Raw genomic sequence first — 16373 nt, forward strand, 5'->3', positions numbered from 1 at the left:
TCTATAACTCCTCTTCTTACTTTAACCCTGGACCCTTCACCCCCTCCCACTCTCACCCTGGCCCCTGGTGCTCTGTTATTTAACTTCCTGCATGGCTGGTGCCCTGCCCAGGGTTCAGCCTATTGGGAAGCTCCCGACAACCAACATCTTTGACATAACATTCGGTCACCTTTCCCGATATGTGACTCAGTGCGGTTGGGTAACACTGTGAAAACCTTGGGATGAATAAAGTTGCTGTACAAATGCCGGTCGTACATTTCTGTTTTTCTGGTCATTGTGCTTTTATTGATTCTCAGTGTTTCTATTGCTCTCACTAGCAACTCTTGAACTTACTGTTATCACTGTACTTGTTCTGGTCTTTATAGAGTGGTCCAGCATTGATACAGGCCCTTCGGCCCATCATGTCGATGTGGACCATCACCTATCCATCTACACTAATCCAATTTTTCAGCACTTGTACACTTCTCTGTCTTGGCGATTCAATGCTGATCCAGATATTTAGATGTTAACGGTCTCTGCATGTGCCACCCCCTCGCACAGTGTGTTGCAGATTTCAACCATTCTCTGGGGGGAAGAGTTCCTTTCAGATTGTTCTTCAGATTCCCTTCTCACCTCTTCCCCCTCACCCTGGGCCTATGCCCTCTTGCTTTAGGTCTCTCTGTGTGTTCCAGATTCCAACTCACCGTTTACTCACACCCACCCCTCTGCTGTGTGGAAAGGTTTCTGCCTCTCTGCCCTATCTCAGCCCCTCATCATTGGCACCCACCCTCCCTCTCTGCCCTATCTCAGCCCCTCATCATTGGCACCCATCCTCCCTCTCTGCCCTATCTCAGCCCCTCATCATTGGCACCCACCCACCCTCTCTGCTCTGACAGCTGCACCTCCCCAGCCTATGTGGGAGAGAGGGTTTGCCTCAGTAATTACAATTCCAAAACAAACCATCCACCTCAGCTAAAAGATGTGAAACACGAGAGCCTCTCTCCTAAGGGGGTGGTGACAGGGAGTTGTGTCTGAGCGATTCTGGGGCTGTGGCAATATGTTTGTACACGTCTTTGCTCCTGTGTTGCTTCTGTGTTTTCATTCCATCAGCCTGTGAGCTACAGGTGGCCCTCAGGCGAGTGTGTACCTCTCTCTCTGTACCTCCCAGCAACCTGTGTTGACAGGCCCGCCCTGAAGCTGCCATTGCCACATCACTGGAGCAACCTTCAGGAGCAGTGTAAATAATCTTGTATTCCAGGAAATGATCAGCCTTGAATGTCATTGTGAAAAGGCCGGAGGGTTGGCTCCACTCACTGTGACCTCACACAGACAGGAAGGTTGCAGTGCGTAGCAGCACTGAGGGAAATGGGCCAAATGCAGGAAATGGCACAGCTTAGATGGGGCACCTTGATCGGCAGGGAGTTGCTGGGCCCAAGGGCCTTTTTCCTGTGCTGTATGATTCTATGACTCTGACCATTTGACCATTTGTACCTGCTCTCTGAGTGTTGGCCTTACTTGACTGCCCTGTGATCTTCCACATTCTTTCCTTCCAGATACTTGACCAGCCTTCTTCAGTGTGACAGAGAATTTTCCCCCACTTCTGCCCCTGATAGACCCTAACCACTCACTGGCTAAAACGTTTCTTCAGTAGAGCTGCTGCTTACAGCTCCTGCTGGACCCTGACCTGGGATTCTGACGTGTGTGGTGTTTGTGTGTTTTCCCAGTGACCGTGTGGTCCTCTTCGTTCGCCAAGGCATGGGTTAATTGGCCGCAGTGATCCTGGTGTGTGAGAGAGTGGGAATCCACAACGCAAGGGAATGCAGAGAAGATGTAAATGGGCATTGATGGTCAGTGCAGACGTGGTGGGCCGAGTGAGAGGATGCTTCCACTTCCAGGAACATCTAGACGTAGTCACCCAATGAAGGCAGAGGGTCAGGTGACTTTGGAACTCTCTTTCCCAAAGATAGATAGTTAATTGGGAAATAATTAAAGAAAAGTGGCGGCTAAAGCCGGTGACTCACAGCACCAGAGTCCCAGGTTCAATCCTGCTGACTGTGCGGAGTTTGTACGTTCTCCCTGTGACCGCGTGGGCTTCCTCGGGTGCTCCAGTTTTCTCCCACACTCCAAAGACGTGTGGGTTTGTAGGTCAATTGGCCCTCTGTAAATTGCCCCCTAGTGTGTAGCGAGTGGATGGGAAAGTGGGATATCATAGAACTACTATGAATGGTTCCATCCACCATAATACCTTGGCATTGATTGTACGCCTCAGCCTTGGATACTCTGAGGTTAGAGTTAGGACCATGGAGACTGTACCTCTGTGTGAAGCTAGACTCAAGCTCATTGGACTCAGCACCTCCTGCTGGGGACAGGCAGAACAGCGGTTCCCCGTAACCTGACCGTGGCGTTGCATCTTCCACACCAACATATCCCTATGCTTTTCCAAAATGAACTGAAACAGGGCCAGGTAATTGTGACCCAATCTCACATTTGAAGGCGCTCGACATCGATGTTGAGTCCTGGGAGAGCCTTGCAGCTGGAGGTGGAGAGGTACCCTGAACCAACATCTCAAAATGGGAGAAGAGAAATTGATGAACACAGCGGCAGAAAAGCGGGCACGCAGAAAGGAGCGCAGCAACTTCAACAGACAATTTGGAATTTAGAAGGATGAGGGGAGATCTTATCGAAACGTATAAGATTATTAAGGGGTTGGACACGTTAGAGGCAGGAAACGTGTTCCCAATGTTGGGGGAGTCCAGAACAAGGGGCCACAGTTTAAGAATAAGGGGTAGGCCATTTAGAACGGAGATGAGGAAAAACTTTTTCAGTCAGAGTTGTGAATCTGTGGAATTCTCTGCCTCAGAAGGCAGTGGAGGCCAATTCTTTGAATGCATTAAAGAGAGAGCTGGATAGAGCTCTTAAGGATAGCGGAGTCAGGGGGTATGGGGAGAAGGCAGGAACGGAGTACTGATTGAGAACGATCAGCCATGATCACATTGAATGGCGGTGCTGGCTCGAAGGGCCGAATGGCCTCCTCCTGCACCTATTGTCTATTGTTAGTAAACAACTGTTGCCACTTTGCTCATGAGTGCCATAACCTACTAACCCTAACCATAACCTGGTCCTGTAACATAACCAGTCTTTCACAGCTGATCAGCCCACCCTTGCCAGGAAAATACCATCTGACTGACTGACTTAGAACATAGATACAAAATGCTGGAGTAACTCAGCGGGATTTGCAGCATTTCTGGAGAGAAGGAATGGGTGACGTTTCGGGTCGAGACCCTTCTTCAGACTGATGTCAGAAGAATGGGCGGGACAGAGAAAAAATGTCGGAGACAGTAAGACTGGTGGGAGAACTGGGAAGGGGGAGGGGATGGAGAGAGAGGGAAAGCAAGGGCTACTTGAAGTTAGAGAAGTCAATATGTGGAGGAAAGAAACTGCAGATGCTGGTTAGAGAAGTCAATGTTCACACCGCTGGGGTGTAAGCTGCCCAAGCAAAGTATGGTGCTGTTCCTCCAATTTGTGCTGGGTCTCACTCTGACAATGGAGAAGGCCCAGGACAGAAAGGTCAGTGTGGGAATGGGAGGGGGAGTTAAAGTGTTGAGCTCCCGGGAGATCAGGTAGGTTCAGGCGGACTGAACGAAGGTGTTCAGCGAAACGATCGCTGAGCCTGTGCTTGGTCTCGCCGATATACAGGAGTCCACACCTGGAACAGCGAATACAGTAGACGAGGTTGGAGGAGGTGCAAGTGAACCTCTATCTGCCTCACCTGAAAAGACTGTTGGGGTCCTTGGACGGAGTCGAGGGGGGAGGTACAGGGACAGGTGTTGCATCTCCTGCGGTTGCAGGGGGTGGTTTGGGTGAAAAGGGATGAGTTGACCAGAGAGTTGCAGAGGGAACGGTCTCTGTGGAAAGCAGAAAGACTTAGAACATGATTCATTGTCCCCTCTCTCTACACACACACACACACACACACACACACACACACGCACGCACGCACACACACACACACACACACACACACGCACACACACACACGCACACACACACAGCACAAGGACAGCCTCACCGTCCCAAACCCTCCACAATTCACAACGGATCTGCTGCTAAATCTCAGTGAATGGAGAAGGTTCTGATCTTTAAGAGAAACACAGTGCTGGAGTAACTCACATGGTCAGGCAGCATCAATGGAGAACATAGATACGTGACGTGATAAGAGGAAGGAGGGTCCTGACCCAAAACATCACCTATCCACGTTCTCCAGAGATGCTTCCGAGACTGTTGAGTTACTCCAGAACTTTGTCTCTTTTTTTATAAACTAGCATCTGCAGATCCTTGTGTCTAGGTCCTGGTCTGATGTGTTAGGGATGAATAGGTTAATCCTTCGTCTCTGAGTTCAAATACAATGAGAGGGAGAAGTTCCTCAAATGAGTAGGTAACCAGCTGGAATCGCCAGTGGTTCTGGGCTTATCTTAAAGCAGCGATTTTGCACAGTCGTGCAAGTGTGGACTAGTCCAGTCGCTGTTTGTTTAACATGAACAGTCCGGGAGGACCCCACAACCTCGAGCTTAGACAGAGGTTTCCTTGTGAGATATCGAAAGCACTCTTATTCTGGACTTCCTGCACACTGCTAGTTCTGCACGAATACAACACTATGCACTTCTTTCACATCAGGTGTTTGAAGATCAAAGCTGCAGTATAGTTTTGACAAACAGCAAAGGTGGCGATCTCTGTGGAACACAGGGCCCATCAGGAGAAGCTCGATAGGTCATGGATGCACATTGGCCACAACCTTAGCTAGTTGCAATACGTTTGTGTTCACATCCTGAAACCGCACTCTTGTGTTAAACCTCCCATGGCTTGATTCGTTGTGACCTCCCCCGGTGGTACCTCATTCTGACTCCCCTGTGCTCCACTTCCAGCCTCTGCTGAGACGCCCGGCTTCAGTGGGTGGCTGACCCTGTGTTCTGTGCTGTGATTCTGAATATGAGGTCGTTGACTTTGATAGAAAGATGTAAATGTGGGGTTTTGTTTAACTTCTGCGAGTGGGAAGTGTTGGTGTTCAGAGGGATCGGGCTGCCCTGAGACGTGGAAGGATCGGGCTGCCCTGAGACGTGAAGCAACGAAGGGAAACACTGGTTAGGTGAGCAATGGGGAAGGCAAATAGCGTGTTGGTCTCCTTGTAAAAGGAGTTTAGTAAGAGACGTGCTGCCACAGTTGATTAGTGCGGTTGTCAGGGGTTATGGGGAGAAGGCAGGAGAATGGGGTTAGGAAGGAGAGATAGATCATCCATGATTGAATGGCAGAGTAGACCTGATGGGCAGAATGGCCTCATTCCACTCCTATCACTTATGAATTTATGAACTTAAACTTCTGTAGGGCCCAGGTGAGACCGCATCTGTGCAGGCGTGCAGGTCTGGTCAGTTCCTGAGGAAGGAAGTACTTGAGTTAGAGGGAGGACCAAGGTTCGAGGACCAAGGTTTCCCCAGTCTACACTTCCTTGTGTTTTGAGGTGATCTCATTGAAAGGTAATGATCAACATGGGACTTAACATTGGTGGATGTGGGGGTGCTGTTTCCCCTGGGTGAGGGGACCAGAAGTCGGACCACAGTCTCAGGGGAAGGAATTAGCAACTCAAGACAAAGATCAACAAGAAAATTCTTCACCAATGGGCAGTGTGCTTGGAATTCTCTACACAGTCTCTTTTTATAGATGAGAGAAATGAGCAGGTTCTTGGATACTGTGTGAATCGAGGGATATGCTGTTAGTTCAGGACAATGAAACCAGCCTGCACCTAGTCCAATGGTGGGGCTGAAAGGTCTATTCCTGCTTCATGTGTTTTACTGCCAATGGGGAAAGTCCATCTAACTTGCTGTTCAAATTTACCAAAAGAAGTATTCAGAGATAGGCCGGGCTGGCCAGATCTACATTACTTCTGACCAACATCACTGAAATCTGATTGTCATTATTTCTTCGTTGCTGATTGTTGGATTGCGCTGCTACCTGTACATTTGGCTGAAGTGTCTCAAACATTGCAGCAAATTTCACCTCACTGAAATATCTTCCAGGCTCCAAACATCAGGAGAGAAATGTGCCTCCCCCTTCCTTTACTCCATTCCAGCCTGGAGATAGGTGGTGTGTGCACATCTGGCTGTGCTGGTTGAAGTTTGCAACTCTTCCCTGAAGGCAAAGAATATTCTGTTAATCCGTAATAATCTAACATCTGATATATTTACCAATTGCACAGCACACTGAATGCAGACGCAAGGAACTGCAGATGCTGGAATCTTGCACAAAGTGCTGGAGTAACTCAGCGAGGTCAGGCAGCATCTCTGGAGGACATGGACTGGTGACATTTTGGGTTAGCACCTTTCATATGACATTGAAAGGAATAGCTGTTCTGCAGTAATTTACAAAATGGGAGTTCATAACTATGGGATGGGGAAAGTTGGGAAAAGCTGTGTAGGATCGAGAACCAGACTGTGGGAATGTTTATGTTGTTGTTGCCAAGAGCTAGCTTTGACAGAAGGGACAGAATGGCCTCTGAATGTTGCACTGTGCCGACTCCAACACAGCAAAGCATCGTGATACACGAGGGGAGACAGGACTGTCACTATGGCAAGGGAGAAATGGGGAGAGAGCCCAAAGGCTTGTGGGAAGATGTGTATCGAAAGTCTCTGCTGGTAACAGAATGCAACAATGATGGCTTTGTAGACAGAGGAATGAGCAAGTGTCAGGGGACTGAGTCGCTGTTACAACCACACGCAGAGTGAAAGCTACGCTCCCAGTTCATTACTCACTCCTATCCGTACATTATATCTTTACAAAAATATTATGGTCTAATTAATGAAAAGCGTGCTAATGATAGGGAACAGTCCATAGTCATGGGGGAGCCCTCTAAGAAGTCACTACAACAGAGCGATACTGCCTCTGAGTCATGGGAGGGTAGAATAAACAAATGACAACACGATTTGGAAACACAGTCTCTGTGTCAGACTGAGGGCCCGTTATAAAGTCTTGGACCCTGCAGAAACTCAATAACCCTGTGGAAACTCTCAATAGCCCTGTGGAAACTCTCAATAACCCTGCAGAAACTCTCACTAACCCTGCAGAAACTCTCAATAGCCCTGTGGAAACTCTCAATAACCCTGCGGAAACTCTCAATAACCCAGCAGAAACTCTCAATAGCCCTGTGGAAACTCTCAATAACCCTGCAGAAACTCTCACTAACCCTGCAGAAACTCTCAATAGCCCTGTGGAAACTCTCAATAACCCTGCGGAAACTCTCAATAACCCTGCAGAAACTCTCAATAACCCTGTGGAAACTCTCAATAACCCTGCGGAAACTCTCAATAACCCTGCAGAAACTCTCAATAACCCTGTGGAAACTCTCAATAGCCCTGTGGAAACTCTCAATACCACCACGTCTTCATTGCATCGTTACAAATGAGGGCAGCGATGAGGAAGAACAATGTGAATCTTGGCTATCCTGCTTTAGTTCATTGGTGTTTTGCCAAAGGTTCTCTAGCTATAGGTAGCACCGAGGGTCTGGTGGAGGAAGGAACCTCCTCATTACCAGCAGGACAAAGTCATGTAAAGACACACGGAACTGCAGATGCTGGTAACCTGAGCAAAACACATAGTGCTGGAGGAACTCAGTGGGTCAGTCAGTATCTGTGAAGAGAATGGACAGATGACGTTTCAGGTCAGGACCCTTCTTCAGCACAAAGCCCCCTGCTTGTTTGTAGGTTCTGAGCATTGGTCATGTTCTAAGTGTCCTGCACGTCTGCTGAGGGACCTGTTCCAATGAGACCCAGTGCTGCCTCTGCCACAGGGTTCCACATGGACTGAGCCCATTGTGGACAAGTCTTCTGCACAAACTCCTCAATGGCACCTTGGCCTGACCACATGGAATATTCACAATAAAGCTTTTCACTGTACCTCGGTACATGTGGCAATAATAAACCTAAACCTGTTCTGTGGCAATGTGACCAGGACATTCCAGTGACCCAGTGACATCTGGATCTTCATTCCCAGGGTTGACACAGACCCACAGGGTGAGGTCCTCTATCCCCTCCTGGTTCAGTTCAGTTTATTATCACGTGTACCAAGGTACAGTGAGAAGCTTTTGTTGCATGCTATCTAGCCAGTGGAAATACAATACATGATTACAATTGAGCCATTCAGTGTACAGATATGGGATAAAGGATTAATGTTTAGTGCTAGATAAAGCCAGCAAAGTCCGATCAAAGATAGAGTTGTCTCTGCAGACTTGACCCACTTCTGTTGAGGTGGAGCAGGGCTTGTGTGACCAGGACAGGGATGGTTCACGGATCTGCACTGGATCACGCACTCCCAGTGCTGCTCCACCTTGGGCTCGCTGCCAGGTATTGGGAGAGGTGACCAAGGGTTAAGCACTGGAGCACCATTGTCTACACAGCACTCCAGGTCTCTAGAATGGAACCTTGAACTTTCAAGAGTGTGGTGGCTCTTGTGGGCAGCAGTCTGTTTAATGAAGGTAGCCTCATTCTTCAGACATAGGTTGTGACTCCCGCCTTGTTTTGTCCATTGCCCACATCCCTTCCTCAGCTCAGTGGTCACGGAGCCTTACAGCATTTCATCTGGAGATCGGAAGTAGATGGACTATGCCGAGACAATATGCACACATCTGAGACTCATTGCCAACTCTCTGCCTGCTCCAATTCACTCAGTGACCAGATCACCAGTGTGAGGCGTACCCCATAGTCACTCCATGGTCACCCCATGTACCCCATGGTCACCCCACTGTAAGCTGTCGGAGATGCCCCTCATTCCTCTCTACTGTATCTTTCCCAGTTCTGACCAATGGTCTCCAATATTGACTCTGTTCCTCTTCCCACAGATGCTGCCTGACCTACTGAGTTTCCATATTTTCTGTTTGTTATTTTAGATTTCCAGCAGCTGCAGTGTTTTGATGGTCACTCTTCAGGCCATCTAGAGTGGACTGGCCCTCGATGGAACAGTCCCCACAAAACCTGCTGCTTCTTACATAGAAACATAGAAAATAGGTGCAGGAGTAGGCCATTCGTCCCGTCGAGCCTGCACCGCCATTCAATATGATCATGGCTGATCATCCAGCTCAGTAACCTGTACCTGCCTTCTCTCCATACCCCCTGATCCCTTTAGCCACAAAGGCCACATCTAACTCCCTCTTAAATATAGCCAATGAACTGGCCTCAACTACCTTCTGTGGCAGAGAATTCCACAGACTCACCACTCTCTGTGTGAAGACATGTTTTCTCATCTCAGTCCTAAAAGACTTCCCCCTTATCCTTAAGCTGTGACCCCTGGTTCTGGACTTCCCCAACATCGGGAACAATCTTCCCGCATCTAGCCTCTCCAACCCCTTAAGAATTTTATATGTTTCAATAAGATCCCCCCTCAGTCTTCTAAATTCCAGCATCTGCAGTTTTTTTTCCTACAGGGACAATTTGCATTTATACCAAGCCAATTAACCTACAAACCTGTATGTCTGGAGTGTGGGAGGAAACTGAAAATCTCGGAAAAAACCCACGCAGGTCACGGGGAGAACGTACAAACTCCATACAGACAGCACCCGTAGTGGGGATGGAACCCGGGTCTCCGGCGCTGTGAGGCAGCAACTCTACCCGCTGTGCCACTCAATGTGCCCCTTGATTACACAAGGCAGGTAAAGCAGGCGGTAGAAGTGCAAAGGGTCAGAGAAGAGACAAGCTGGGCTTGCAGAATCAACATGCATTTGTGAAATCTGTTAGAGTGACACTGCACTGAAACAGTCCCTTCAGCCCAATCCGTCCCTGCCGACCAAGATGCCCCATCTAAGCTGCTTCCATTTACCCGCAACTGCCTCCTCTCCCTCCAAACATTAACCTTTCACAGAGTGCTGGAGTAACTCAGTGGGTCAGGCAGCATCTGTGGAGAACATGGGTAGGTGACGTTTCACAGAGCTCCTTCCAAACTTCATGTTCATAAGTGATAGGAACAGAATGAGGCCATTCAGCCCATCAAGTCTACTCTGCCATTCAATCAAGGCTAATCTATCTTTACCTCTCAAATACATTCTCCTACCTTCTCCCCATAACCCCTGACATCTGTGCAAATCAAGAATCCATCTATCTCCGCCTTAAAAATATCCATTGACTTGGCCTCCACAACCTTCTGTGGCAATGAATTGCACAGATTCACCACCCTTCATCTGGTCTTCCATGTTGTAAAAATCACATTGGTCTTTGTTTCAGCTACTCCCCTGTGATAAACTATCCAATTATCTAACTACTTTCTTTAGAAAGTTTTCTATTGCTGACCAGTGCAACCGGTCATTTTATAGATTACATTAAATCCCTCAGTTTCCTGTGCTAATCCATCTAAACCCATGATAATCTGTCAGAGCCCTTTATAAATCAATTATGGCTAATCCGTTTTACCCGTGTTTAATCTGTGATCACCTAAACACCCTACGTTAACCCATCTACCACACTCTGGTCCATCGTCAGTAATTATAAACAGCTAATCTCTGTTCTCAATCCTTGTTTCTATTAACACTGCAGTTCAATCAGCAATGTTTCTTATCGAGTCCACATCACAAGATTAGAGATTGTTCAACCAGAGCTGAACACACTTCTCAGCATCTGCATACAATGGCGCCTTGCTCTTGTGCGTAGTGGTGGAAAGATTGGTGGAAACAGGGCCGCGATGTGAACGCTCTTCTCTCGACCCTGTCAGCAATGCTGAATTTTGGAACCCAGTCGGATTGTAAATACCAATAATTCCAATACAATGGATTAAAAATAGGTATTGTTGGATCTCTCAGCACCTATTAAATGTTACCCTTTTAAACGTTTGTGAAGGCTTGAAGGGAAATTGGACAGACCTCTTTTAGAGGAGGTACTGCAAAGGGTATGTTGAATGACAAGGAGAGTGGGACTTGGACAAGATGGCCATGTGGAACGAAACACTAGCCCAGTCGACGGGGTTTGAAGCATGTCCTAGAGTCACAGAGTCATACAGCATAGAAACAAGCCCATGTCTCCAGGCCCACCTTTTTGTCCATCTCCGTTAGATTTAGATTTAGAGATTTAAGTTCTGTTTGCCCGCAGTATGACCATGTCCTTCTGCGATTCTGTAAATATCTGTGTGCATCTGACTCCACCATCTCCTCTGGCAGTGTGATGCAGACAAGAACCACTCTGTGTCAAAAACCTACACCTCAGCTCCCTCTTGAAACTCCCACCTCTCACCTTAAACCTGTGCCTCTTCCTATTGATATTCTTACCAAAGGAAAAAGGCTCTGACTGTCCACCCTATCTGTGTGATTGGATACTCCTCTATCAGGTAACCCCTCGGCCTCCTTTACTCCTGTGAAAACAAACAGCCGTTCCACAAGGTGCTGGAGGATCTCAGTGGGTCAGTCAGCAGCTCTAACCCTAACCCTAATACCTGACCACTGAGTTACTCCAGCACTCTGTGACTTTCTTGGTAAACCAACATCTGCAGTTCCTTGCGTGTACATTCTACAGCAGCAGTCGCAATCTCTGCCCACAACCAATGTCCTCGGGTCATGGCAACGTCCTGGTGAATCTCCTCTGCACACCCTCCTTCCGTGTGAAAAACCTGGTCTAACCAGTGCCTTGTAAAGTTGTGACTCAGTGACCTGCCATTTGTTCCAACAAGGAACTCCCAAACGCTCGAGAGCTGGGAAAGGGATGAGGTGGTGTTGGAGCAGGCTTGGAGTGGTTGTGGATTATGCATCCTTATGCTGGGATCAGTCCCAGCCAGCTTGGGACTGAGTATCTTTGCCTGGAGTATCTGCAGTTCAGGATAATCAGTACAAGACCACGCAGGAAAATGGTGATGAACAGAGGGAACAACCATTGCACGGAATAAACTGACCGGTAAAAATAGAAACAGGCTATTTCAGAATAATTTAAAATCTGGATAATTAGTGCAAATAATGGACAACAAAATGCCAGAAGTGGGAGTCCTGGCCAATCACAGGCTGGAGAAGCAAAGGCAGAGAGAGGGACATCATGGACTTGCTTGTGTGTCTGTGTGTGTGAGAGTGTAAGTGTGCGTGCGTGAGAGAGTGTGTCTGTGTGTGTGGGTGTGTGAGTGTAAGTGTGTGTGCGTGAGAGTGTGTGTGAGTATGTGTCTGTGTGAGAGTGTAAGTGTGTGTGCATGAGAGCATGTGTGTGTGAGAGTGTGTGTGTGCGTGAGTGTATGAGAGTGTGTGTGCATGAGAGTGTGTGAGAGAGTGTCTGCGTGTGTGTGTGAGACTGAGAGTGCCTGTGTGTGTGTGAGAGAGGGAGAGTGTGTGGCTGAGTGTGTGTGAGAGTGCATGGCTGTGTGTGAGTGTGGCTGTGTGTGAAAGTGCGTGTGTGTGAATGTGGGTGTGTGAGTGCGTGTGAGAGTGTATGGCTCTGTGTGAGAGTGTATGTGCGTGTGAGTGTGGCTGTGTGTGAAAGAGTGTGTGTGTGTGTGTGTGCACGTATGGCTGTGTGTGTGTGAGAGAGTATGTGTGTGGGTGGCTGTGTGTGTGTGCAAGTGTGTGGCTGTGTATGTGAGCGTATGTGTGTCTATGTGTGCGTGTGTGGACCTCTTAAACTAAACTGAGGTTACAAGGACTGTGCCGCAAAGCAGAATTCAAGTTAAATGTGATGTATTTAAGATTGCTAATGTTTGAAACATAGAATAAAATGGAAGATACTGGAACTGCAGAGAATTGTCAAACCTTGGAAAGGGAAATGATCGGGTTAAATGTCCTGATTTAACCCTTTTAGCAGATCATGGCACGGTTTGGCCAGACAACACTGCCACTCCACTCCCAAAGGCTTTTCATTCCCATTTTGTAACCGTTTGCTATAAAATAGGATTGACACGCGGATTAATGCACCCGTCTGAAGCGACGCTGGATGAGCAGCAGTGAACAAAATCATTAGTTGTGAACGGGAAATGCAAGCTGCTTCTATTTGATCATATCATTGATCGTCTTTCAAATAATTAACAAATGCTCTAGGGACTGGAGTTTGATTTAAACCGGGCGGCAGGGTGCGACCCAGGTTACCAGATTTGATGGAGATTTAACGCCGGTTACCAGGTTTAACGAGGTTACCACGTTTAAACTGAAAATGGACACAAAAATCTGGAGTAACTCAGCAGGACGGGCAGCATCTCTGGAGAGAAGAAATGGGTGACGTTTCGGGTTGAGACCCTTTAGACTGAGAGTCAGGTGCGAGGGAAACGAGAGATATAGATGTTGATGTAGAGGGATAAAGAACCAGCTATAACCAACTTTAACCAGGTTACCTGCTATAACCAACTTTAACCAGGTTACCTGCGTTAACCCGGTCACCAGCTATAACCTGCTTTAACCAGGTCACCAGCTTTAACCCGCTTTAACCAGGTCACCAGCTATAACCTGCTTTAACCAGGTCACCAGCTTTAACCCGCTTTGACCAGGTCACCAGCTTTAACCCACTTTAACCAGGTCACGAGCTAGAACCTGCTTTAACCAGGTCACCACCCCAGGTCACCAGCTATAACCTGCTTTAACCAGGTCACCAGCTATAAGCTGCTTTAACCAGGTTACCTGCATTAACCAGGTCACCAGCTGTAACCCGCTTTAACCGCCTGGCCCAGCCCGGGGATGACGTCACTCTCTAGCATGACATCATCGTTTTGTAGGCCCCGCCCCGCCCGCTCCCCATTGGCCAGGGCCGCCGTCACTCACACAAAGCCCCGCCCCCGCGCTCTGCGGTGCTGGGCGGGGCCTCGCCTCACATTGGCGCCGCCGTCACCCAGCACCCAGGGACCAGCACCCCGGGACCGGCACCCAGCACCCCGGGACCAGCACCCCGGGACCGGCACCCAGCACCCCGGGACCAGCACCCAGGGACCGGCACCCAGCACCCCGGGAACAGCACCCCGGGACCGGCACCCAGCACCCCGGGACCGGCACCCAGCACCCCGGGAACAGCACCCAGCACCCCGGGAATAGCACCCCGGGACCGGCACCCAGCACCCCGGGACCGGCACTCAGCACCCCGGGACCAGCACCCCGGGACCAGCACCCCGGGACCGGCACCCAGCACCCCGGGACCAGCACCCCGGGACCAGCACCCCGGGACCGGCACCCAGCACCCCGGGACCAGCACCCCGGGACCGGCACCCAGCACCCCGGGACCAGCACCCAGCACCCCGGGAACAGCACCCCGGGACCGGCACCCAGCACCCCGGGAACAGCACCCAGCACCCCGGGACCAGCACCCAGCACCCCGGGAATAGCACCCCGGGACCGGCACCCAGCACCCCGGGAACAGCACCCAACACCCCGGCAATAGCACCCCGGGACCGGCACCCAGCACCCCGGGAACAGCACCCAGCACCCCGGGAATAGCACCCCGGGACCGGCACCCAGCACCCCGGGAACAGCACCCAGCACCCCGGGAATAGCACCCAGCACCCCGGGACCAGCACCCCGCAGCCAGGGACCGGCCGGGGAGAGACTGTGGGGGACAGGGGGCAGAGAGAGAGAAGGAGGGGCAGAGAGAGAGAGGCTGAGGGAGACATAGAGGGGCAGAGAGAGAAACTGTGAAGGGAAGGAGGGAGGGAGAGAGGGAAGGTGGAGTGACTGCGGGAGAGAGAGAGGGAAGGTGTGATAGAGGGAGAGAGATACTGGGGGGGGGGGTGGGAGGGAGGAGGGAGAGAGGGAAGGTGTGATAGAGGGAGAGAGATACAGAGAGGGGGGGAGGGAATGAGGGAGGAGTCGTTGCCTCGCCGCTTCAATGGCAAGCAGTGCATGAGCGAGGCATCTCATCCATATTTTTGGGAGGGGGAGTTTAATAATAGTTGCTTGTACATCCCGCCCCCCTGTCGGCGCAGGGAGACAAGCTGGGGCAGCCTGAGACAGGGGCTGGGAACAGCCCGGCTTGTAAATGTAAGTACATCATCTACAATTATATAATATACTGTGCGATCAGAGGCGTTTAAGGATTAAATCGGAATAAATAGCTGGCACACTGAGGTCTGGTCATCAGTCTTGTGTCCGTTTGTTGGTGATGGTTTCTACGTTGCGCCCATCATGCTCACGGCTTCATTTCCCTTCCTCCACACCTCACCTCTTTTCATTTGTAAAAAATATATAGAAACGAGGAAGGGAAGTGCGATCACTTGGGATTATGCATGTTTTTTAAAAATGTTGCAATCTCCCCCTCCCTCCTCCGAGGTGATTTAGAATGAGTGGGTTGTGGGGCTGGGGCCAGTGTGTTGCTTTTCATGGGAGGGCGAGGAGCGAGCATCTCTGTGTGAAATGCATTATGCATTTGATTAGACACAACTCGACAGAGGCAGATACAATCTTTGTGCCTTCTGCAGAAATGCTGATGGTTTCAGGTTAGAATTTGGAACAAAACGCGAGTTTGTCTTCCCATCTGCATATGAGTGCCTTGTACACGCCGAGATGGCCACACACCCCATACATATGTGTACATATGAGTGCCTTGTACACGCCGAGATGGCCACACACCCCATACATATGTGTACATATGGGTGCCGTGTACACGCCGAGATGGCCACACACCCCACACATGCCACATACATCAGGCTGTGCACCAACATTCTGGCTTTTTCTTTGGAGAAACACACCCAGTATATTTTCCCGGACCGCTGTCAGTCGGTGTGCAGCTCAATCGGGGGAAGCCTGGACCTTCTCGCTACTTTATGCAGCATTTTCCCTAATACCTGCAGCTGCTGACCCGCCGTCTTGACTCTCGATGATTTATACATTTGGATTCGATTGTCTGCCCGCGATGGGCACCGGCTCGCGTTAAACTGCAGCGTTTGTCAGGACCGGGGTGGGTTCTTGATCCGGAGCCCGTGGTGACGATGAACCGGTAGAGCGCTGGGCGGCCGCGAGTAGCCTCTGCAGTGATTGTGTGTGTGTGTGTGTGTGTGTGTGTGTGTGTGTGTCTGTGTCTGTGTGTGTGTCTTTGTGTGTATGTGTGTGTGTGTGTGTCTGTGTGTGTATGTGTGTGTGTGTGTGTGTGTGTGTGTGTGTCTGTGTGTGTGTGTGTGTGTCTGTGTGTGTGTCTGTGTGTGTGTATATATGTGTGTGTGTCTGTGTGTGTGTCTGTGTGTGTCTGTATGTGTGTGTGTGTGTATATGTGTGTGTGTGTGTCTGTGTGTGTGTGTGTGTCTGTGTGTCTGTGTGTGTGTGTGTGTGGCTGTGTGTGTATATATGTGTGTGTGTCTGTGTGTGTGTATATATGTGTCTGTGTGTGTATCTGTCTGTGTGTCTGTATATCTGTGTGTGCGTGTCTGTGTGTGTATGTGTGTGTATGTCTGTGTGTGTGTGTCTGTGTGTGTGTGTGTGGCTGTGTGTG

Source organism: Rhinoraja longicauda, chromosome 40 (genome assembly GCF_053455715.1).
Source record: "Rhinoraja longicauda isolate Sanriku21f chromosome 40, sRhiLon1.1, whole genome shotgun sequence".
Lineage (NCBI taxonomy): Eukaryota > Metazoa > Chordata > Chondrichthyes > Rajiformes > Arhynchobatidae > Rhinoraja > Rhinoraja longicauda.